The sequence below is a fragment of the Vipera ursinii genome (assembly GCF_947247035.1).
Source record: "Vipera ursinii genome assembly, chromosome: 6".
NCBI classification, from domain to species: Eukaryota; Metazoa; Chordata; class Lepidosauria; order Squamata; family Viperidae; genus Vipera; species Vipera ursinii.
Genome location: NC_139515.1, coordinates 77759393 through 77784154, shown reverse-complemented (window position 1 = coordinate 77784154; position 24762 = coordinate 77759393). Strand labels below are relative to the sequence as shown.

Genomic DNA, 24762 nt, shown 5'->3' with positions numbered 1-24762 from the left:
TAAGATAGTTGATGGGAATAATGGATTGGCTCAGAGTTCGTAATATTTAGAGCAGGGGTGTCCAACCCCCGGGCCATGACCAGCTTCATGAGGGGTGGGCACTCACACTCACATGCAAAGCTCCATTTGTGCGAGTGGTGGGCACGTATGTTTGCTGCTTGCACAAATGGAACTGAACACGCACACACACCTACCACTTGCACAGAACCATCCCCTCTTCTCCCCCCCCACCAAGTTGGAAAGCTTGGGGACCACTGATCTAGGGGAAACTGTTTGAGTTAGTGAAGACTTGAAAGCCCTCTGATTTCAAGGCTTCTATCCTAGGTATAAATTTATTCTGGCCATCCACTGTGGATAATAAGATATTGGTATCCATGGACTTTGATTCCAATCAAACATAGATATTTTTAGATTTCCAAGCTGGAGATTTACTTTGACATTAATTAAAATCTCTGAAATAGAATGGGGGGGGGTTGTCAATTTTTTAAAAAAGCTACCCCAAATACAACTTCAGAGGAACAAAAGCAATGTTTGTTATACTCAGAACAAAAGAGTGTTGTGCTCAGAACACTCGAAAGTTAAGAATTTTGCAAGAAATACTAAGATAGTGAAAATGTTAACCAAACAAGTACTAACTAGGGCAATTATGAAATAACAAATAGAACTGGGAACTTAAAGCATTTTAGACAGCAGCTAAAGGAAGACAACAACTTCAAATAGGGTTCTTTTAACCCTTCTGAAGTCTTGAAATTCAACATTTGCAATGGTCTTGTATACTGCAATGGGGAAGATATCGGAATAATTTAATCTCAGGAAAGCTCTTTCACATACTGAAGAGAAAGAGGCTGTACTCAATAGTCATGACTCTTGTTAAGGTTCTGACACTCAGCCAATTGCTCTCCAGGATTCAACTGAATGTGGGAAAGGAGCCCACTAGAATCTAACTATCTAGTTTTTGGTTGAATGGAAGCCTCAATGTTTTGAAGATTGGGATGGTGGCTAGCTGGTATAGCTCCATTTCTGTCCTATATGTGGTGGTATCCAGCAGAAGCTCCATGCCTTTACAGTATTCATGCAACAAGACCCATGTAGGAAAGGATAGGGCTTGTGTCATTATCCTAGAGTTAGCTGCTGTCTCCATATATGCTGAGTAACAACTAGAAACGGCTCAGGAGTAGCACGTTTCTTTTAAATTAAATCTGTATATCAGCAAGGCTCAAGCTGTGTCTTTTCACTTAAAAGTTTATCTTGCACCGATTCTTGCAAAAAGAGGCTAGAATTCAAATCGGAGCCAGGCAGGTTAAATATCTCAGGAATGATCCAAAATTGATAAAGGTTAAAAACACATACCTGAATCTTTGTCTCATGATCTGAGCCAATCTGCTGGCAAAAAACCTCAAAGAAATCAGCTACTCCTTCTTCTACCCATAAGAGAGTCACAGAGGTCTGAGTTTTATTCACCGCAAAGAGTGATCTTGGAGGAGCTGGGTCTAGGAACGAGATAAGAGTTGCTTTAACTGTGCCTTGTAGGTCATTGGGATCCAACACAAAGAAGTGAAAGGTCACAGGTGAGCCAAGATCCCGACCTCTACAGACCTATGGATAGGTTTTCGGTCTTCCCTAAATTTCTTGGCAATAAAATGGAACTACAAAGCAGGAAGGCAGTGTGTTGCAGCATTCTCTTTTCTTCTCTTTTCAACACATACTTCACTTCCTTTTTCAATGAACTCTTAACTGTAGGATGAGTACGTTGTATGTGTTTGCACAAACTTTCTTGCTGAAAATGCTTTTGCCCCATAAAGAGCAAACGATTAATCCTGGAGTGCTGAATAATCTCACCATTAAGGACTCTTCCGGTTTGCTTCTCAAATGACTACAAATCTTGGCTGTTAAACATTTTGACCTACATCACAGTTGAGAAAGTTCATTTAAAAACAAAACAAAACAAAACAAAGCAACTCAAGTCAAAACAAAGCAAATTCAAATATGAAAGCTCACTTCCCTCTAGGTTTTATCCTGCTAACTGAAGATCACTTGTTTTCTCATCTTTGATCTATCTTTGCATTTGTACAAGAATTCTGACAATTCATCAAAGAGAAAGCATGATGTGCCAATCACTTGTAACTAATTTATCTTTTAACAAGGTAGGCAATCAGCCCTGAACAGGGTCATCCATGGGGGGGCAGGGAGGGTATATAAAAAAGTAGAAAACATCTGCAACTATATGATTGAAACTAAAATTTGATGGCAAACTCCTGGGGTTCTGAGAATTACATGCAGACTTGTAAGTAGTAGGTTGCTCAGTCAAGTCTTTGTACAAGTAGTCCTTGACTTACAACAGTTCATTTAGCGGCTGTTTGAAGTTACAAGGGCACTGGCAAAAGTGACTTACAACTGTTTTTCACATTTATGACTGTTGCAGCATCCCCATGGTCACGTGTGGTCAACATTCAGACACTTGGCAACTGACTCATATTTATGATGGTTGCATTGTCCCTGGCTCATGTGATCCCCTTATGTGACCTTCTAACAAAGTCAGTGGGGAAGCCAGCTTGACTTACCAACCATGTTACTAACTTAGCAACTGTCATGATTTAATGAACAATGGTGGCAAGAAAGGTTATAAAATGGGGGCAAATTTCACTTAACAACTATCTTGCTTAGCAGCAGAAATTTTGGGCTCAACTGTTGTCCTAAGTCAAGGACTGCCTGTATGTGCCCGGTCACCAATGACAGTATGAGTTCTCTACTGTTTCCAGTTAATGTTGGATCCATATGATCAGTTCAGCATTTGTCACTACATCAGAAGTCAAAATACCCTCTCAAAGACTGAATGAGGCTTTTTTTTTGGGGGGGGGAGGTCAGTGATGGCTTCCCAACCATTTCTTAACCTAAGACAGGGGTCTTCAAACTTGGCCCTTTTATGACTTGTGGACTTCAACTCCCAGAATTCCTCAGCCAGTGTCTGAGGAATTCTGGGAGTTGAAGTCCACAAGTCATAAAAGGGCCAAGTTTGAAGACCCCTGATGTGGACAAACATAGGGTTCAGCTGCAGAAGATTCTAGATTTCATTTAATTTAACAGCTTAAGGTGCACATGATAGAACTAACCTGTACCTGAGACCCAAGAATAGTTGGTTTGAAAGGTAGTTAAGACAGGTTCTTAGCAAATAAAAAGTAGCAGTAGAAACCAGCTATTAACAGCTGCATGAGAACTGTGTTTTCCAGTACTAATTCTGGAGAGAAAAGGGAGATCCTGCACTCCTTAGGAAGCAGGAAGAGAGTCTTTACAAAAGAGCTCAACTCTAATTCTTATCCATCAGCAGCTGACAACAGCTGTAGAGAGTAGTGAAAAAGAATGATGAAGCAGTGATTGACCTAGTGCAGGGGGTCTTCAAACTTGACCGTTTTATGACTTCTGGACTTCAACTCCCAGAATTCCTGAGCCAGTGTGCCTGGCTGAGGAATTCTGGGAGTTGAAGTCCACAAGTCATAAAAGGGCCAAGTTTGAAGACCCCTGACCTAAGAGGAGTTTTCTTCTCACTTCAGGCAGAGATATAACTGTCCTTTAAAAAAAAAGATTGCTGAGAAAATATTTCATGGAAATCTTGCAACATTAGTGCATAATATTGTTTACAAGGCCATTCTTAAGGAGAAAAACAATGGCTCTCCCCATTCCAAATTTCAGAGGCATGGAAGACAGAAAAATCTTGGTAGGTAATAATATAAAACTCTTGAGAAAATCCTCATCTTATTTTTTTAATACAGGAACGGGCAACATGTGGGTTGAACAGATCTTGTCGAGGCCTTAAAATACCTCCACATCTCATAATGCAGCAAACTCATGTATTTATTATGTGCTACATTTACTTACTATATTTTTAAACAACTGTATTTCTCAAGATCTTACTGCTGCTGATTGTTGCTGGAGTATGCTTTTTTAGAAAATAAATAAATTAAGCATCAAAACAGCAAGTTCTCTAAAGAGTTTTAAAAAGTCAAAATGTTAATAATGGCAAAGTGATAGTAGCCTTGTTCTGTTTGTATATTGATTGCACACATGCAGAGAGAGAAGAAGAATTTTAATTCTGCTGCCAGCTTGATTATTTTGCTCAGTGAGGAATTCTGGGAGTTGAAGTCCACAAGTCATAAAAGCGCCAAGTTCGAAGACTTCTGGCCAACATGAATGAATACAAATAAAATATGGTCCCAGCCAAAAGTAATCCCTGCCTTCAAAAGGCAATTCTCTTCCTGAAAACTTTTGGAAGGACAGGAAAAACAGAAAACGTATGAAGACATATTTAATGTTAGCAAATATATTTCCATTTTACTTCAGTTTATCCAGAACAATTTTTAAAAACACGTAGGGTTTCTTTCCTTTTTGCTTCTTTTCCAAAGGTGAGTCTTTAGTCAGCAGATGTTTCATTTTACCACTTAAAAAAAATATCTTGTTTTCTTTGGCAATGAAATTTCTGCTCTGGAGGTTTTAATCTGGTTCTTCTGATTTTTCAAATGTTTCCTGTCTATTTCTGATTTACACAAGCATTGTCCTTATCACACAAGAATTCTTGCTTGTGAGTTATGTTTATTCCCATGTACTATTAAAGCTACACTGTGTGAATTTGCTGTATTTTTTAACAGACTTGTAACCCCTTCCATTTCTGTCATTAGTGCCACATCAGCAAAACACAGCTGTTTCCTCATTTATTATGTCTGTCTCTGTTACTTAGTTCATGTCATTAATTATATTCCTGCTTGGGGCAGGAACTCAGCAGAAGAGGCTGTAGGCTCACTTTTTCAGAGGTCTTACCAATGTATAAGGAGCAAAATGGAAAAGGCCAGCGTATAGCAGAATTTAATATGTGGCTAAAGGAGTGGTGTAAAGGAGAAGGCTTTGATTATATTAGCCACGATGTCTGTAGCTGGTCCAATGAAAAAATGTACAAAAGAGATGGTCTGCATCCATCCAAGAAAGGGACTGAGTTACTTGGCAATAAATTCACAGCTTTTCTGGAGGAACATTTAAACTAAACAACAGGGACAGTGAGTTAATTGATACAGAACATCACTGTCCCCGGCAATCTAAGAAAATAGGGGAAGTCAGGCACCACACAGGTTATGTAGCAAGTAAACACAGAGTCAGTCATAAAGGACTCAAATGTTTATACACCAATGCACAGAGTATGAACAGTAAGCAGGGTGAACTAGAAATTCAGGTAAATGAGGGCGGATATGATATTGTTGCCATTACGGAAACATGGTGGGACGAAACCCACAAATGGAACACACAGCTAGAGGGATTTAAATTATTTAAAAGAAACAGACTAAACAAAAGAAGAGGTGGAGTTGCTCTATATATAAGAAATAACTTTATCTCCACAGAAATAGAGCACAACAATGATGAAAACTGTAAACTTGAATGCATTTGGGTCAATATAAAAGGTGAAAAAAATGACATTGCCATAGGTGTATACTATAGGCTGCCCAACCAAGCAGAGGAAATAGATGAACTTTTTGCTAGTTAGCTAACTAAGGTATGTAGGAAGCACATCACAATAGTAATGGGGGACTTTAATTACCCTGATATCAACTGGGAGACTAATTCTGCACCAAGTGGAAGATCAAACAGATTCCTGACAACCCTAGCAGACAACTTTCTCTCCCAAAAAGTAGAGAAGGGAACTAGGGGATTACCCATATTGGATTTAATTCTCACAAACAGAGATGAAATGATAGAAAGTGTCGAAGCCACAGGAACCTTGGGGGGAAGTGATCATGCAATATTGGAATTCAACATTATGCAAGCACAAGCAATAGAACACAGCCAAACTAGAGTCTTGGACTTTAAAAGAGCTAATTTCAATAAACTTAGAGACCTTGGGAAGAATTCCATGGATGAGAATCCTCAAGGGGAAAACAACTCGAGAAGCTTGGGAAATTTTGAAAAGTGAGATAATTAAGGCCCAGTCTAGCACATTACCAACAAAGAAGAAAAATGACAGCTCTCAAAAGAAACCAGCATGGCTGCATAAAGAACTCTTTGATAAATTGAAAGATAAAAAGGACAAGTATACGAAGTGGAAAGAGGGGCACATAACTAAGGCAGAATATCAGCAAATAGCCTGTGCCTGCAAAGATGAAGTGAGGGAAGCTAAGGCTCAAAATGAACTAAGACTTGCGACTAAAGTCAAAAATAACAAAAAAAGCTTCTTTCAACATATAAAAAACAAGAAAAAAGTTAAGAAAATGATTGGTCCATTAGTGGGGGAAAGTGGCAAGAAGGTGATAAGCAACAGGGAGAAAACAGAACTATTTAACTCATTTTTTGCATCTGTCTTTACACAAAGGGAAAAAATAGACCAACCTACCAAACCTAGTGCCATAAAAAACAGAATAGAAACTCAAGTTAAGATAGGCAAGAAAATGGTAAGTGAGCACCTGTCCAGCCTACACGAGTTCAAATCACCAGGACCAGATGGATTACACCCCAAAGTTCTCAAGGAATTGGCAGACGTGATCTCAGAACCATTGAACTATATTTTTCAAAGATCCTGGAGCACTGGGGAACTACCAGAGGACTGAAAGAGAGCTGATGTAGTTCCCATCTTCAAAAAAGGGAAAAAATAGATCCAGGAAACTACAGACCTATCAGCCTGACCTCAATACCTGGGAAGATTCTGGAAAAGATAATCAAAGAACAAATCAGTGGACACCTTGATGCAAACAAAGTCATCACTAAAAGTCAACATGGGTTTCTCAAAAACAGACCATGCCAGACAAATCTCATTGCATTCTTTGACCAAGTGACAAAATTAGTGGACCAGAGGAATGCTGTAGATATAAATTTACTTGGACTTCAGTAAGGCATTTGATAAAGTAGATCACAACCTACTACTTGATAAGATAGAAAAATGTGGGTTAGCTAGCATCACCACCAAATGGATTTGTAGCAGGCTGACAGGCCGCACTCAGCGTGTGGTCCTCAATGGAACTGCATCTATATGGAAGGAAGTGTGTAGTGGGGTGCCCCAGGGCTCTGTTCTGGGCCCAGTGCTCTTCAACATCTTCGTCAACGATTTAGATGAGGGGATAGATGGGGGACTCATCAAATTTGTAGACGACACCAAGCCGGCAGGAATAGCCAATACTCCAGAAGATAGGCTTAAAATATAGGAGGATCTGGACAGACTCGAATACTGGGCGCTATCTAACAAAATGAAATTCAATGGTGAAAAAAGTAAGGTTCTACACTTAGGCAGGAAAAATCAAATGCATAGGTATAGTATAAGTGGTACCTTGCTCAATAGTAGTAACTGTGAGAGGGATCTCGGAATCCTAGTAGACAATCACTTCAATATGAGCCAGCAGTGTGCTGCAGCTGCCAAAAAAGCCAACACAGTGCTAGGCTGCATTAACAGAGGGATAGAATCAAGATAACGTGACGTACTAATACCACTTTACAATGCCTCGCTAAGGCCACACCTGGAAAATTGCATCCAGTTTTGGTCACCACGATGTAAAAAAGATGTCGAGACTCTAGAAAGGGTACAGAGAAGGGCAACAAAGATGATTGGGGGACTGGAGGCTAAAACATATTGGGAATGGTTGCTGGAATTGGGTATGTCTAGTTTAATGAAGAGAAGGGTGAGGGGGGACATGATAGCTGTGTTCCAATATCTCTGGGGCTGCCACAAAGAAGAAAGAGTCAAGCTATTCTCCAAAGGGCCCGAAAGGACAAGAAGCAATGGATGGAAACTCATCAAGGAGAAAAGCAACCAAGAACTAGAACAATTAACCAGTGGAACAACCTGCCTCCAGAGGTGGTGAATGCTCCAACACTGGAAGTTTTTAAGAGGAGACTGGACAGCCATTTGCCTGAAATGGTATAGGGTTTCCTGCCTGCGCTGGGGGTTGGACTAGATGACCTCCACGGTCCCTTCCAACTTTATTATTATTATTATTATTATTATTATTATTATTATTATTATTATTATTATTCCGATAAATCTCATCATTTTCAGAAGTTATGTTTCCCTATTTAACCATGAGTAATGAAACTTAAGAGAACAAGATCCTGAGCTTGTGGGAATGAAAGTTTAGGATTTACAGCCATTGAAAAATGACCAGAAAAATAGCCAAAAATAATGAAAAGTATACTAAAAAAGCTAACAAAAGTGGTGAATATTGTTTCTTGGCCAGCCCTTGTACTTTATTATTTATTTATTTACTAATTTATTTAATTTATGTTTCATCTTTATTATTTTCATAAACAACTCAAGACAGCAAATATATCTACTGCTCCAATACTGGAAGTTTTTAACAAGAGATTGGACAACCATTTGTCTGAAATGGTATAGGGTTTCCTGCCTGAGCAGTCCCTTCCAACACAGTTATTCTGTTCTGTCCTGTCCTGTCCTGTCCCTCCTTGTTCCTCCTATTTTCCCTGCAACAACAACCCAGTGAAATGGGTTGGGCTGAGAGAGAGTTACTGGTTTAAAGTCATCCAGCTTTCTGCTCTGTCTCTGTGTTTTATTCCAAATAAAGAGTAATTAATACATATTCAAACTGTATTCCGTAATTCTGTGCTAGTACAAAATGGCTGCGGTGGCTCAGTGGGTTAGGACGCTGAGCTTGTCGATCAGAAGGTTGGCAGTTTGGCGGGTCGAATCCCGAGTGCTGCATAACAGAGTGACCGCCTGTTACTCGTCCCAGCTTCTGCCAACCTAGCAGTTCGAAAGCACGTAAAAATGCAAGTAGAAAAATAGGGACCACTACGGTGGGAAGGTAACAGTGTTCCGTGCGCCTTTGGCGTCTAGTCATGCCGGCCACATGACCACGGAGACGTCCTCGGACAAGTGCTGGCTCTTCGGCTTTGAAATGGAGATGAGTTGGAAACAACTAGCACACATGTGCAGGGGAACCTTTACATTTACCTTTACAAAATGGCAAAAAATTGACCAAAGATGGTGACTATGGATACATCTAAATTCAAGTACATATTTATTATTCACAAGTATATGAATCTGCAAAATACAAAATTCATATATATTACAAGGGATAATCACCCATTTTTTACAAACTCTGCCTTCAAATCTGGCTCTTTTGTTTATTTCAGTCACTCCACAATTTCCCAAATCCTAACTGATTATGCATCATTCTTCTATTCACATAAAAAAAAATCTTTCCTTTTTTAAACGTAGAAAACATAGTGATGACTTCCTTATTTTTCACTGTTGCCTAAAGCTAAATTGATTCTCACTAGTTTATTCATATTCTTTTTTCTCATCCTTCTTTTAAGGTGCGATTCGACACAGGTTTACCAGGGAGTAAATACATTTAAACTCATTTGCCCATAGACAAATTCTAAGTGTATGTTTTTTTAAAAAAAATACTTCTGAGTGTAGTTTGATGTTGGAATAAATAACCAAGGGAGATAGTCACCCCCTTTATTGACTGTGTTCAAAATAAGACTAGATAGGCATGGGTTGGAAATATTCAATTCCTGTCTGTGGTGGGGCAAATGTTTTTCTTGCACTAATTTTCTTCCCTCCATTTACAGTAGTCCTCGATTTACAACCACAATTTGGACCAGAATTTTAGTCATGTCAAGGTCATATGTTGAGTCACCATGTGGCCAGACTCAATTTTACAATCACTTTTACCACATTCATAAGTTGAGCCACCATGGTTGTAAGTCCACTTTCTCCAAAGGTGGTGGGTTTTTTTTGCCACAAACTGACCCAAAACAGTCGCAAATCATGATCACATGACCACAGAATATTACAACTGGTCACAAGTGTGAACCAGTGGGGGTGTATGCATGTGTAATGTTTTGCAATGACTGGGACAGCTTCCAGGCATAAAACACTCTTTCCGAGGCAATCATTAATTCAAACCATCTTTAAGGAAACGGTTGGAAACTGAGGACAACCTGTATCATAGAATGCAAGCCAATAAACTGGTATACGATCCAGTGTTGCCCTGGCCATTTTACTATCAAATGAAAATTCCTATTCCATCTATTGCTATTATAAAGTGTGTAGAACAAATTCAATAATTTGTGTACACTCGAATTTAAGGTAAAGGTAAAGGTTCCCCTGCACATGCGTGCTAGTCATTTCCGACTCTAGGGGCCGGTGCTCATCTCCGTTTCAAAGCCGAAGAGCCAGCGCTTGTCCGAGGACGTCTCCGTGGTCATGTGGCCGGCATGACTAGATGCCAAAGGCACACGGAACGCTGTTACCTTTTCACCGTAGTGGTCCCTATTTTTCTACTTGCATTTTTACGTGCTTTCGAACTGCTAGGTTGGCTGAAGCTGGGACGAGTAACAGGCGCTCACTCTGTTACATGGCACTCGGGATTCGACCTACCAAACTGCCGACCTTCTGATCGACAAGCACAGCGTCCTAACCCACTGAGCCACCGCTTCCCTTGCACATACCCATTAAAACCTATGGCTAAAGAGAAACACACAGTCTGTTAGGCATTCAATTGTATCATCTCATCAGCCAAGGTCAGTTATTCCTCTATCCAAAAGGCATCCCTTGAGTTCAGAGAACCATTTTCATTTTGTAGCATCCTTGCCTTTAAAACAGAACAAAACCACAGAGGTAGCCCCAGACTGAAGGATGGCTCAGCTAAAGCCTTACCAACTTTCACAAGCTGAAGTGCGGATCTGTTACTGCCCCGCTCGGTGCAAGCAGTTACGGAGAGGTTATAGATGTCTCCTGCAGGAAGGCTGAGCATTGTAGTCATAACATTCCGGGTCACCTGAAACAGAGAAAGAATTAAACACTCCTTGCAGGGAAGATCTGCTTTGAACCATGACTAGGGATTAGTGGGCTAATTGGACTTTTGTTTCCGCCTCTTTAGAGGATCTGGAATCACTCTTCAGAGGAGGAGAACTTGCCAGTTCTCAAGAAGGCTGATATGGCAAGTCAAGCCAAATGAGCTGGGAATGGCTTAGGACAGAGATAAATCTTCCCTGAGTCTCCAGGATAAAATGCAACCATAAAGTGCTTTGGACGTCGTCTCCATCCTATCCAAAGCTGCTACTGAATTATAATTTTTAATGCGACAGAAGAGGAAGATAGTTAAATACTTAGGGAGTAATTGTATTAATTGCGCCACATTAATTTCAATCTTATTTTAATTGTACTTAATCATTAATGCCGTACAACGAGGGAGCGTCCACATAATTTTATATTGTATTGTTTTTAAATTTTGCCTTGTAAACCGCCCTGAGTCTTTCGGGAGTAGGGCGGTATATAAACCGAAATAATAATAATAATAATAATAATAATAATAATAATAATAATAATAATAATAATAATAATAATAATAATAATAATATTGATGAAGTAGATACATTTTAAGATTTATCGTGACTTCCTCAAACATTTGGGGCATAGCTAGCCCTCAGGATTGGGGAACTAATGCATCCAGAAATAGAGGATTAGACTAGAAACCTATGGGAAACCATGTCCATCTCTGTGAACTTGAACAATGCTTGATCAGACGTCAAACCCAAGTATTCCATACAGGTAGTCCTCAAGTTATGACCACAATTCAGCCCAAAATTTCTGTTGTGAAGTGAGACTTTTGTTAAGTGAATTATGCCCATTTTGCGACCTTTCTTGCCACAGTTGCTAAGTGAATCACTGCAGTTGTTAAGTTGGTAAGACGGTTGTTGACTTCCCCATTGACTTTGCTTGTCAGGTCACAAAAGGTGATCACATGACCCCGGTACACTGGAACCGTCACAAATATGAGTCAGTTGCCAAGCATCTGAATTTGTGTCCATGGGGATGCTGCAGTAGCCGTAAGTGTGAAAAATGGTCATAAGTCACTTTTTTTCAGTGCTGTTGTAACTTCAAACAATCACTAAATGAATGGTGGTTAAGTTGAGGACTACCTGTATTTCTGTTTCTACAACGGCCAACTAGAGTTAGAAAGACACAAAACAAGAGTTGACACAAAATAAATGTGCTCTATAAACTGTACTTGCCAATTCTTGCTTTACCTCATCTATCTGTGTCTATTCTTTTCTATATCTCCCGGTTTTTATAAGGTGGCCTATCTAAGAAATAAGGGCAGTTAGAATATATGCTTGTAAAATATTTCCAGAGGAAAAACTGAAAAGGAATTATTTGTCAATTGTAATACTCCCCATGTCAATGTTTTACTTCTTGTGGCCTGTCACTTGTTGGTCTGGGAGCAATATCCAATAGGGACATGTCTTACACTCTTTTTTATCTTTCTCTTTCCTTCGGCAATAACCATCCAGTGCAACATTCTAGAATGGGAAAGGTCCGTATTGTCATCACCGTAGATCCAGCTGACATAGAGAAGGCTGTTGAAATATTCAACTGAAGTGATTTTAGGGGACACAGGAGCTACCAGGAAACAAAGAAACATACACACCACAGTTATCATCATTGTCAACATAATCATCTTATTCATCTTCCTCCCCAAATGTACATTATTTACGTTAGGAACACATTCTTTTTTTGAGGACCTCTTCTTCACTTCACTTCACCAGGTGCGTCAGTGTCTCAGTGGGTTAAGACACTGAGCTTGTCAGCTGGAAAGTTGGCAGCCCAGATTCAAGATCCAAGGACCACGCGATTGGGTGAGCTCGCGTTCTCACACCAGCTCCTGCCAACCTAGCAGTTCGAAAGCACGCAAATGCAAATAAATACTACCACTTTGGTGGGAAGGTAACAGCACCCCATGATGAAAGAGATGGTGCTAGACTTCTGGAGGAAAAAGGAGGAACCTGCCCCACTTTACATCAGGGAGGACTGTGTGGAGAGTGTTTCCTCCTTTAAATTTCTGGGAGTCTACCTCTGCGAAGATCTGACCTGGAAAGTTAATACAACCCAGGTAGCCAGAAAGGCCCAACAGAGACTCCACTTTCTCAGGGTCTTGCAGAAGAACAGGGTACAACAATGGCTAATGACCCTCTTTTACCATAGAGAGAGTCCTCTCATACTGTATTGTGGTTTGGTATGCTGGTCTGACAGCCACAGATAGGAAAGCATTACAGTGGGTGGTGAGCACAGCACAAGGCATTGTGGGATGTCCCCTGACACCACTGGATGACATCGCCAGGGCTCGCTGCCTTGGAAGAGTAAGAAAAACTCTCAGGGATGACTCACACCCTGGACGGTATCTCTTTACTCTCCTACCATCGGGTAGAAGATACAGGAGTATAGCCAGCCGTACCAACAGGCTGAAGAACAGCTTTTATCCTTGGGCTGTTAGGCTTTTGAATGGGAAATAATTTTATAAACTTTATGCATAATTGACTTGCGAGGCCGGTGCATTGTGCAATTAGCTCACATGGTGTAGTAAGATGGAGGGTTTGTGTCACTGTAAGTTGGGGGTGGGGGCACGAAGGGAGGCTCAGCCAATCTCAATGTATACATGGTTGTACTTTGACAATAAAGGTTCATTCATTCATTCATTCATGATGTCATGCTGGTCACATGACTACGGAAATGTCTTAGGACAGCGCTGGCTCAAAGGCCTTGAAATGGAGCTGAGCACTGCCCCCCTATAGTCGGCAACGACTAGCAGAGTAAAGTCTGCAGGGACTCCCCCTTCCTTCTTCACACATCAGACTTAGAGTAGTCTGCCAAACAAGTCCCCAAAGGGACCTCAAAGATTATCTGTTGTAATAGTTACAAGATTTTTTTTAGGCCAAGAACTTCATTTTGCCCTTGAATGACATCTTGGAGGGCAACATGCCAAAAAATAACGTGGGGACAGTACCTAAACCAAATTTTGTTTTAATATAATACACACTTGTATTTGATTAAATTTGAATTAACTGAAGGTAATGAATTTAATTTTAATTTAAGTATCTTCACATACTTAATGCTCTTCTCCTTCTTCACATGGATATTTGGCAAGTGTCTGAAAGTACTGAAGAATGATATATGCAATCTTGGGGTCACAGATTGGGCATCTTTATCTAATCCAGGAGTATCCAACCTGGACAACGTAAAGACTGGAGGACTTCAAGTCCCACAATTCCCCTGCCAGACATCCCTGATCTAATCCAACCCCGTACTGATAGAAGAAATCTTTGGTTATCCACTGTCCTAAAGATGACTGTGTCCAACATTTTCTGAAGCACTTATGTATATTTTATCAGAGTGCAGAGTCCTCTGTTTTTAAACCAGTTCATACACATTTCAATAATCTGCCAAGAAAAATGGAAACAGTCTAGTATATAGTTTTTTGAAAGAGCACCAGCTAAAGAATAGCAACTATAGCTTCCTATTATACATATTTTTAACTTTGTCAGATTGCTTTCTTTAAAAAAAAATAACAAAGCTATGTTTAATAGGATATTTATGCTAACAAAAGACTAGATATATTTACACTTGAAGAAACGTATCTCACATACACTCACTGCCTAGATTGGAAATATGAATGGAGTGAAAAAATTGCAATATACTAGCGTTCCAGATTCATTAATTCTGAGCACACCTATCAAACTCAAGGTGCATCAACTCCACTGTCAGAAAAGTAATTACATATTGGGATGAACAGTAGAATCTGAAGAATTCAGAACTACGTTGAGCAAACTAAATCTTGGGTTGGCATAAAATATTTGAATGTTCTTTAACTGATTTGGTCTGTTTTGTCCAGATACAGTTATTTCATTTCAAATTATTTCATATGTCAATAAATCTTTGGGAAGAAATGTTGCAGATGGGATCTTAATGTGATGTTGAATAATACTCCTGAAGCATGGAATTCATCACCTCATTAAAAAGCCTTTCTCTGTCAAGATTGAGGCATGATAAAGTGGATAATTTTACATAACTGGAGAGAAACTCACCCTCCTGACTTTAAGGAATAGATTCTATGAGGCTTTGAGTCTACTATTGAATAGTCTTTATGTTCTAAAAATGAGAAGATGAAGCAATATGTTGCTATATGGTCTAGATTTAATGATAAACATAAAGATTGAATTGTTTTAATATCATCTACATTTATTATATGAGAGTTTATTTAAATCTTGGTAACATATGTAAGTTTTCTTTTGTTTTTGTATAGCCACTTTTTTCTGTTGATGCTGGGGTTTATCTTGTGTTTCACCATTAAAATATACCCATATCCCTTACCTTTCTTCCAATAAACATGGAAATTATGGATAGAACTTCACCAGAAAAAGTTATCATAAATTGTTCTACTCCTATAAAATATACTGTTACACACTGTGATTTTTGGAGTCCATATGTTTGTTTTATCCTCTTGAAGATACACATGTACTTAGGTCAGGGGTAGACAACCTTGGCTCTTTTATGACTCGTGGACTTCAACTCCCAGAATTCCTGAGTCAGATGACTCAGGAATTCTGGGAATTGAAGTCCACGAGTCATAAAAGAGCCGAGGTTACCTACCCCTGGCCTATGGCAACGTGTGATCTAGGATTTAGGGTAAGATCTGCAATTACAGGTAGGTAGTCCTTGATCTACAACCACAATCAATCCTAAAATTGGTGGCTCAGGAATTCTGGGAGTTGAAGTCCACGAGTCATAGAAGAGCTAAGGTTGCCTACCCCTGACTTAGGTGTACAGATATTGCTTGCAGACAATGACATGCAATGAAAATAGTGTGTAAATTAATGCCCAAGAAAGAGTTCTATTCAGCTTTTAAAAAAAATCAAAAATAGGACTCTAGCATAACTTCTAACATCAAGATGACACACAGTAGCTGTTTCCAGAGATCTAGGGGCAGTCACACTGAGTGAACCTGGGTATGGTTTAGTATGAGAATAAGATCAAACAAGCTCTGAGTTCGCTGCCTGCATCCTTCTCCTCCTCTAGTATAATATAAACAGGTGACTAAGTTATCCAATATTTCCCTCCCCCCAAAACCCTTTGAAGTAGGCTGAAAAACAGAAATTGCTCTGTGAATTTTTGTGGCTGAGCTCTTGCTGGTCTTCCCGCAAAACCATAACTATCAAACCAACTGCTTTTCCATCTTTAACTGCTTATCCGAAAGATACAATTTAAATCTTTCAAAGAAGCAAAGATGAAAGCTAAGATTCAAACACTGCAGCTTCAGCTTTTTCCCCTCTAGAAAATGATGCTAAAATTAATTTGTCTCAGTCCAAAGCCTTCTTCAGAAAAATCCTTACTGATGCCATGAATGTATGAGACAGGAACAAACAGAGGCATTTATTGAATCCAAAGATGGCATCAGGAGGACAAATGGATGTTGTGCTGTTGTGATGTATGTTCCACCATTTAAGTGCATGCATGACCAGCAGGGAAGTTTGTAACATGAACACACATATTAATTGCTCTTCACTGTGGGGGAAATCCAAGGGGACAAATTAACTACAGGTACTCCTGGGGTTATAACTTTCAATCAGGACTGGAATTTCTATTGCTATCCAATGTAGTCATAAACCACAATGTCATCTATCCACATCACTTAGCAAAGGCAATTTCATTTACCATTGTAACCTGTTGACCTTGCAGGGCAAAGCAGACAGGAAATATGACCAGAAGAACTAATTCTTGACTAATTCAAGCAAAGTCAATGGGGAAGCTTAACAATCATGTTACTAACTGCAGTGATTCACTTAACAACTATGGCAAGAAAGGTCATAAAATGGAGCAAAACTCACTTAAGAAATGTCTTGCTTAGCAAAAAGCAATTTTGGGTACCTCTGTAGTTGTAACTGTAGGACAGGAGTAGGCAACCTTGGCTCTTTTATGACTCGTGGACTTCAACTCCCAGAATTCCTGAGACAGCCATGCTGGCTCAGGAATTCTGGAAGTTGAAGTCCACGAGTCATAAAAGAGCCAAGGTTGCGTACCCTAGGTCTAGGAGTACCTGTATTTATCAATTTGGTTTCACAACAGTTTCAAATCCTTGTTTTCCCCACTTTGAAAACTTAAATAATCATTTCTGTCCTGATGCCTGCATTTTGTGTTTAAAATGCCTCCTTCACTTTGGTACAGAGCTTTTTCTAAGCAATTATCCTTGAATCTAATGCTTGCTGTTGTGTGCTTTCTCCCAAGTCACTTTTTCTGGCTTTTGAGTGATAAATTTGCTGATGGGGAACAGAGACCATTCTTTTAATCCTAGCAGTGCCAGATCTGATCTCCTTCCCTTTCCATTTAAACTTAACGGTTAAATATCATTCTTACCCTTAAACGTAGTTTAGATTAAGTGCAATTGATGGGGTTATTCACCAGTCATCGATGTAATGCAAAGCTGTTAAAGTGAAGCTTTATTTCAGTGCCACTTTGAAGAAAGTACAATGATATCTGAAGAGTGATGCATTGAGGCATTGCTGCCTTCATCCAGGTCCCAGTGCCTTCATCTGGTGCTCCCAGTTGGGGAGTGATGCAATGCACCCCAGTGAAATAAATCACATAATTGCTCCATCTTCACAGTGTGAAGCCTTCATGGAAGCCAGGCCTAGAGTCTCAGAATCCAGGCCTAGAGTCTCAGAATTCAGGGTGACACTTTAGCAACAGCTTATGGGAGAGTTTGCCCCCTTCTCCCCGTGTGAAAGCTTTCAGGGGTCACTTGCAGTGGTGGGATTCAGATATGTTCTCTGTGTGGATGCCCCTTCTGGGCCTGGGCAACAAAAAATTAGCTACCGGTTCTGCCGAAGTGGTGCGAACTGGCTGAATCCCACATGTACTGGCCACATGTACAGGCATCCACAGCAAATCACAAGGAGGGTAAATATACTTTCATTCCACATTTCTGACAGGTATGTAAGATGCAAGCATTTGCACGAATATCATGCATGGGTTGTCACCAGTTTCCTCTTACCCTCCCACAGAGGCCTATGGCAGGGGTAGGCAACCTCGGCTCTTTTATGACTCATGGACTTTAACTCCCAGAATTCCTGAGTCAGCATAACTGACTCAGGAATTCTGGGAATTGAAGTCCATGAGTCATAAAAGAGCCGAGGTTGCCTACCCCTAGCCTATGGCAACATGTGATCTAGGATTTAGGGTAAGCTGTGCAATTACAGGTAGGTAGTCCTTGATCTACAACCACAATCAATCCCAAAATTTCTGTTGCTAAGTGAGACAGTTGTTAAGTGAGTTTTGCTCCATTTTATGACCTATCTTGCCACAGTTGTTAAGTGAATCACTGCAGTTGTTAAGAGGGTAACATGGTTGCTAAGTGAATCTGGCTTCCCCATTGACTTTGCTTATCAGAAGATTGCAAAACGTGATCACATGACCCCAGGACACGGCAACCGTTATAAATATGAACCAGTTGCCAAGCATCCAAACTTTGATTACATGACCATGGAGATGCTACAACAGTCGTAAGCATGAAAAATGGTCATAAGTCACTTGTTTAGTGCCGTTGTAACTTTGAACGGTCAGTAAATGAATGATTGTAAGTCGAGGACTACCTGTATGTTAGCTCTTCAGAAGGAGGGAGAGAAAAGACTGTAGCCTAAGAACTACAACTGTGGAAAGGAAAAGGTGTTCTGGAGTAAGGCTCTCCAACCTTGGCAACTTTTAAGACTTGTGGATTTCAACTGCCAGAATTCCTCAGCCAGAGTTGAAGTCCACAAGTCTTAAAGTTGCCAAGGTTGAGGACCCCTGCTCTGGAGTATGTGGGGCACTCCCCTTGTAGCTGTTTGCAACTTCTTAAAGCAGCTATATCTCTTCCAAGGATCATGAGGCTTCCTTCCACCCCTTTCTTGCAATTCTGTGAAAAAAGCTCATTTCATTTAAAGAGCTGTAGCAATATCTGCACTCTCCAAACCACCATGTTTCTCTCAAATCCAAAGCACTAATAAGAGCCCTCCTGGGTCTTTCAATGGACATGAAGATTTAGAAGGAGGACATCAAAAAAACAGAAGTCTATCAAGGATTCTTCTTTACCAGTTATGAAACCAATGGTGGAAGTATCACAACAGCTGAGCTCTGGTTCTCCCCATGTCACCATGGTAACTCGGAAGTTATAGTACCAGGCGGGCAGCAGGTTGTCTATTTTCTAAAAAAAAGGAGACAAAGAGACAGAATCAGTGAGATCTGCAACTGATGTCATCATCTTAATGGCCATAGGTTGCCAGGTTCTGTTCTAAAAATGGTAAGAGTCCCTGCATGTAGGGAGAGAAGTGATAACAGTTGGATCAGTATTACCTCTAGATATTATTTCTTCTCTTTCCTTCTAAGTAACAGATTTTTTTTTAACACTAAGACGCTTCTTAAAATACAATGCATCAATTTAGAAAGCCTGGCCTGATGTGTTCTGACTGTGTTGGCAGAGAATTCTGGGAACTGCACGTACAATGTAGCTGAAGGACACCAGATTATGGAAAGCTAGCTGAGAAAACTCATGGTTTTCACATGGTGCTGAAAACTTCACAAAGCAGGAACCAGCCAAGTCTCTTTGAGGAAAAATCATCCATGCTTCACTTGGGACCTTACCCAGAAAAGGCCTCTGAGGCTGATCTCACGATCCATGGAGACATGTGCTAGGAAAGGCAATCCATAATTCTAGCTCAAATTCATGGGAGCAGCAGAAGTTATTATTTTCTGCAATTTCCCATATAGAATAACATGGTATGGAGCACCATCCTCTCAATAAAATTAAAGAATGTCCGACTTAAACCTCATCAAATATCAGGAGATTGGATGACTTCGCCTCTTTGATATTTCATTCTCATCTGAGATATTAAGAAATATCTAATGTGAGAATGTCTGCTCTTACTTTCTTGACTATATAAGCATTTGTGAAAGATTTCAGCCAGTTCATATATTTTTCTCTTTAATTTGCATGGTCACTAAACACCATCTTGAATGCCCTAGTCCAGGGGTAGGCAACCTCGGCTCTTTTATGACTCATGGACTTCAACTCCCAGAATTCCTGAATCAGCATATCTGATTCAGAAATTCTGGGAGTTGAAGTCCATGGGTCATAAAAGAGCCGAGGTTGCCTACCCCTGCCCTAGTCTTACACTCATATATTGCTAATCACTGCTTTTGGATAGCCCTTATAAATTGTTTTTTTCTGTCAGCAATTATATGAGTAAGAATTTTACTGGATTATATCTACCCATTGTTATATGTAGTAGAACATATTAGGGGGTCTGTATTTGAATTGTAGGCTGAATTCACTTTACCACGGAAGAAGTGAGTGAGACGGTTGCTGCTATTTCATAGTGTGTCGTCCACTCGGAAGTCATTGTTGATGGATTGAAATAAAACATCTCTACGATATATTTCCGAAAGACACCAAGGTAAGGTCTATTCCAGCTGAGGACCACAGCTGTGGGTCCCAAAGGATAAAGGGTTAAATCTTTAATCCCAGTTGGCACTGTAAAACAGAAATGGAAAGCTGTTGTACATAGAGAAATTGTCACATATTCCAAATAAGATCTGGAAGTCCCAGACTTCCAACTTGATGAGTTGAATTTTTTTTCTCCATCATACCAATCCAGCTCAGCCATCATTCAGAGTTTCTTGAAGGCACTGAGTTGTGAAGAATTATCTTACTTTTAATTTTCTTATATTTATATTTTATCTCTCCTAAAAGAACACATGATAATATATGTGAGAGACTGTCTCCCTTCATCTTCGACTTACAACCACAATTGCCACCATAATCTCTGTTACTAAGCAAGGTGGTTGTTATTCTTTTCAGTGCCATTGTAACTTTGTAGAGTTTCAACAACAATAGTTGTAAATTCTCAACAGTATGAAATAAATTCAATCAAGAAAACCAATGGCTATGTTTACACCACATTCTGAAGTAGTCCAAAATCAACCGGCTGCAGTTTTATAAGATGCAATGCTTAGCTAGCTTTGTTAACTTAGACCAGGGGTAGGGAACCTTGGCTCTTTTATAACTTCTGGACTTCAACTCCCAGAATTCCTGAGTCAGCATGGCTGGTTCAGGAATTCTGGGTATTGAAGTCCACAAGTCATAAAAGAGCCAAGGTTCCTTACCCCTAACAGACTAACAACCTTGGTTAGGTTTTTTGCAGCTAAGCACATTGTAATCTTAGACTATTTATTTAGTTCAAAATTCACTGCCTTGTATTGACCAACATATCTAATTAACACAATAACATGGTTGTGTTGTGCCTTCAAAGTCAATGAATTCCTTCCATAACATGGCTCCTAGACATTAAAAGTGGCTTCCAAATTGCAAAAACAACAACATAAACATGTGTACACAGACATTACCAATAGCAAATGTAACAGGATCAGAAGGAGGCCCAACTAGCGGTCCTTTCTGTAAGTAAATTACAACTTGGTACTGAGCCCCAGGAACAAGGTTTTCTATAAAACTGCTGCTTGTATTCACCTAGAAAAATAAGAAAGTGTAGATATAAGGACAAGATTAAAACCACCGCTATGTGTTGAACAGAAGCTGGTATTGCTTTAAGATAGCAAAGAGAAAGAGCAAAAAAGTTGCTGGAGTGGTAAGAGGGAGGTTACTGATATAGTACAAAAACTGTGCTTGATCCACCTCAACAGTTCCTAAATCCTCTGCAGAAGGTGCTTCAATTTTATCTCATTCTCAGGATGCTTGAGAAATTCTTTCAAATTTCTAGATGGTGATTTTGAGCTAATCCAAATCTTCACCTGCAATTGTCACAGGACAGTCTGTATCCGTGATCATTTTTTATAGCCTTCTTGCTTTGGTAGGTCTCCCTAAGTGTAGTAACATGAGAATGAATGTATGAATGAATGAATGAATGAATGAATGAATGAATGAATGAATGAATCAACCAACCAATCAATGGAAGTCCTATTTGCAAAACAGCAATTGCATTTTTCCATAAAGTACCACTATAAGCATATTTAGTTCTTTGAGGTTTGTCTTACTGTATAACTGAGGAATTATATAATAAACATTATATAACACCAGTGGTTAGGGACTTTCTCCTGGACCCATTTAAAAGGAACAGTCAAGGGTTAGAAGTGCTCAGTTAGAAACAATAGCACAGTGGCATTTATCAGGCAATGCTTGCAAGGAAAGACCCTGGTTTTCTTCTAGAAGATCTCTCCTTAGTGAGAACATGGAAGAGGTGACAGCATTCTTGATGGGGACTCTCCCCCTTCCTGCTTATTTTTTTTCCCTAAAGAAGTTAAAAATATTTTACTCCCTTCCACCCTCCCTCCCTTCCAACCTTAAGGCAGGATATAAACACTGGTAATAAATAATTAAAATAAATTTAGGACAATAGTTAAGCAGAAGAAGGGTGATCAGATTAAGAACAGGGTGGAGATGTATTTTTCGGTTAAAAAAATTTTCTGCCAACCTAGCAGTTCGAAAGCATGTAAAAATGCAAGTAGAAAAATAGGGACTACTACGGTGGGAAGGTAACAGCATTTCGTGCGCCTTTGGCGTCTAGTCATGCCGGCCACATGACCACGGAGACGTCCTCGGACAAGCGCTGGCTCTTCGGCTTTGAAACGGAGATGAGCACCGGCCCCTAGAGTTGGAAACGACTAGCACGCATGTGCAGGGGAACCTTTACCTTTACCTATAATGAACTGTCCACCTGACTATTCCCTGCTAAACCAGAATTGTAAAGAACTCTGGGTTAACTAGAAATGAGTGATGTATAAGGACCTATTGATCAATGGGTCCCACTTCGTCTTCCTATCAGTGGGGGCAGCTAAATAAAGCTGGATAGAATCGGCACAGGACCAAAGACTTTATAGCTATTCTTATAATTAAACATAATCGAAGACTGCGGGTTGTTCCTGGCTCTTAATTCCAGCTTGTTTGGAGAAAAATAAGCCAGAGTTCCTTGTTTACATATAAAACTAAACAAAATATGGATAGGGCCATCTGGACTTGTTTAGATACTCCAACTGGCAGAGCGCAAATGAGAGAAACACACTGCTTCCTCCTACCCAATTCCATTGTGAAGACTTTCGCATTGCGCAGATTTTGTGTGTATTTACTATGTGGAATTGTGCCAAATAACACCTGGTGAAAACACTATTACTTACATGCTTATTTTAAGTACACAAACTAGCCTCTTTTTTACATTTGACCACTGTGACTCGAGATAGCATGCTGTCCTTGAAACCTAGCCCAATTCTGTTTATGGAGAGATGTTGGCAGATTGGAAGTGGCTGCAGATTCCAAAGAAGGAAGGAATGAAATCTGTCAAAATAAAAGCCACTGACAATGTTGTATTGAATAATTCTGGGTACCTACACCGACCCCTTCATGGATTACTGCCTTGTTGTGGCGAAGGAGCTTGCGTAATTCAATGAAGCTATGAGCTATGCCATGCAGGGCCACCCAAGATGGACAGGTCATAGCAGAGAGTTCTGACAAAACGTGATCCACTGGAGAAGGAAATGGCAACCCACTCCAGTATCTTTGCCATGAAAACCCTATGGACAGTACCAAAAGGCAAAAAGATATGACACTGGAAGATGAGCCCCTCAGGTCGGAAGGCGTCCAATATGCTACTGGGGAAGAGCAGAGGGCTAGTACTAGTAGTGCCAGAAAGAATGAAGCGACTGGGCCTAAGCTGAAAGGACGCTCAGCTGTGGATGTATCTGGTGGTGGAAGGAAAGTCCGATTTATTCTCCATAGGAACCTGGAATGTAAGATCCATGAATCAAGGCAAGCTGGACGTGGTCAAACAAGAGATGACAAGACTGAACATCGACATCTTAGGAATCAGCGAACTAAAATGGACAGGAATGGGTGAATTTCATTCAGATGACCATCAGGTATACTACTGCGGGCAAGAATCCCTCAGAAGCAGTAGGCATGAGCTTAAATGGACTCCAGAAGATGGTAGAGGACAGGAAGGCCTGGAGGAACGCTGTCCATGGGGTCGTGATGGGTCGGACATGACTTCACAATTAACAACAACCTACATAGAAAAGCCCCTTCCCTAATCAGCTGTGGTGGGCATGGGGAGCAGCAGGAAGAGTAAGCCATGGTAGAACCACCCACTATGGGTTACATTTGCTGAGCAAGTTTTGTAGCCCTTCAAACTCCCTCTCCATTTCCCAACTTCTAGCTTGCTTTGGGAAAATAAGTCAGGAAATAACTGTATAATTTAGGCAAGAACAAGAGAAAGTTGTGCACAGTAGTCAGCGACTTTGTTCAGTGTCTAGCAGAGAATTGGGCAAATTAAGGTAAAAGCAGGAAATGTTGCCCCTTCATGGATTACTGCCTTGTCGTGGCGAAGGGGCTTGCGTAATTCAATGAAGCTATGAGCTATGCCGTGCAGGGCCACCCAAGACGGACAGGTCATAGCCGAGAGTTCTGACAAAACGTGATCCACTGGAGAAGGAAATGGCAACCCACTCCAGTATCTTTGCCATGAAAACCCTATGGACAGTACCAAAAGGCAAAACGATATGACGCTGGAAGATGAGCCCCTCAGGTCGGAAGGCGTCCAATATGCTACTGGGGAAGAGCAGAGGGCTAGTACTAGTAGCGCCAGAAAGAATGAAGCGACTGGGCCAAAGCCGAAAGGACGCTCAGCTGTGGATGTGTCTGGTGGTGAAAGGAAAGTCCGATGCTGTAAAGATTTTTTCTCCATAGGAACCTGGAATGTAAGATCCATGAATCAAGGAAAGCTGGACGTGGTCAAACAAGAGATGACAAGACTGAACATCGACATCTTAGGTATCAGCGAACTAAAATGGACAGGAATGGGTGAATTTAATTCAGATGACCATCAGGTATACTACTGCGGGCAAGAATCCCTCAGAAGAAATGGAGTAGCCTTGATAGTCAATAAAAGAGTAGGAAAAGC

At 40.3% G+C, this 24762-nt stretch overlaps 1 protein-coding gene across 1 annotated transcript in view; it reads right to left on the bottom strand.

Annotated features, from left to right (window-relative positions):
* PTPRO (protein tyrosine phosphatase receptor type O) overlaps positions 1-1594 on the bottom strand; it is a 39479-nt gene extending 37885 nt beyond the window's left edge. Inside the window, exon 1 of the mRNA XM_083365314.1 lies at positions 1351-1594. The gene's annotated coding sequence lies outside the window, so the exon portion shown is untranslated. The remainder of the gene's footprint in view (positions 1-1350) is intronic.
* Between the last annotated feature and the right edge of the window lie 23168 nt (positions 1595-24762).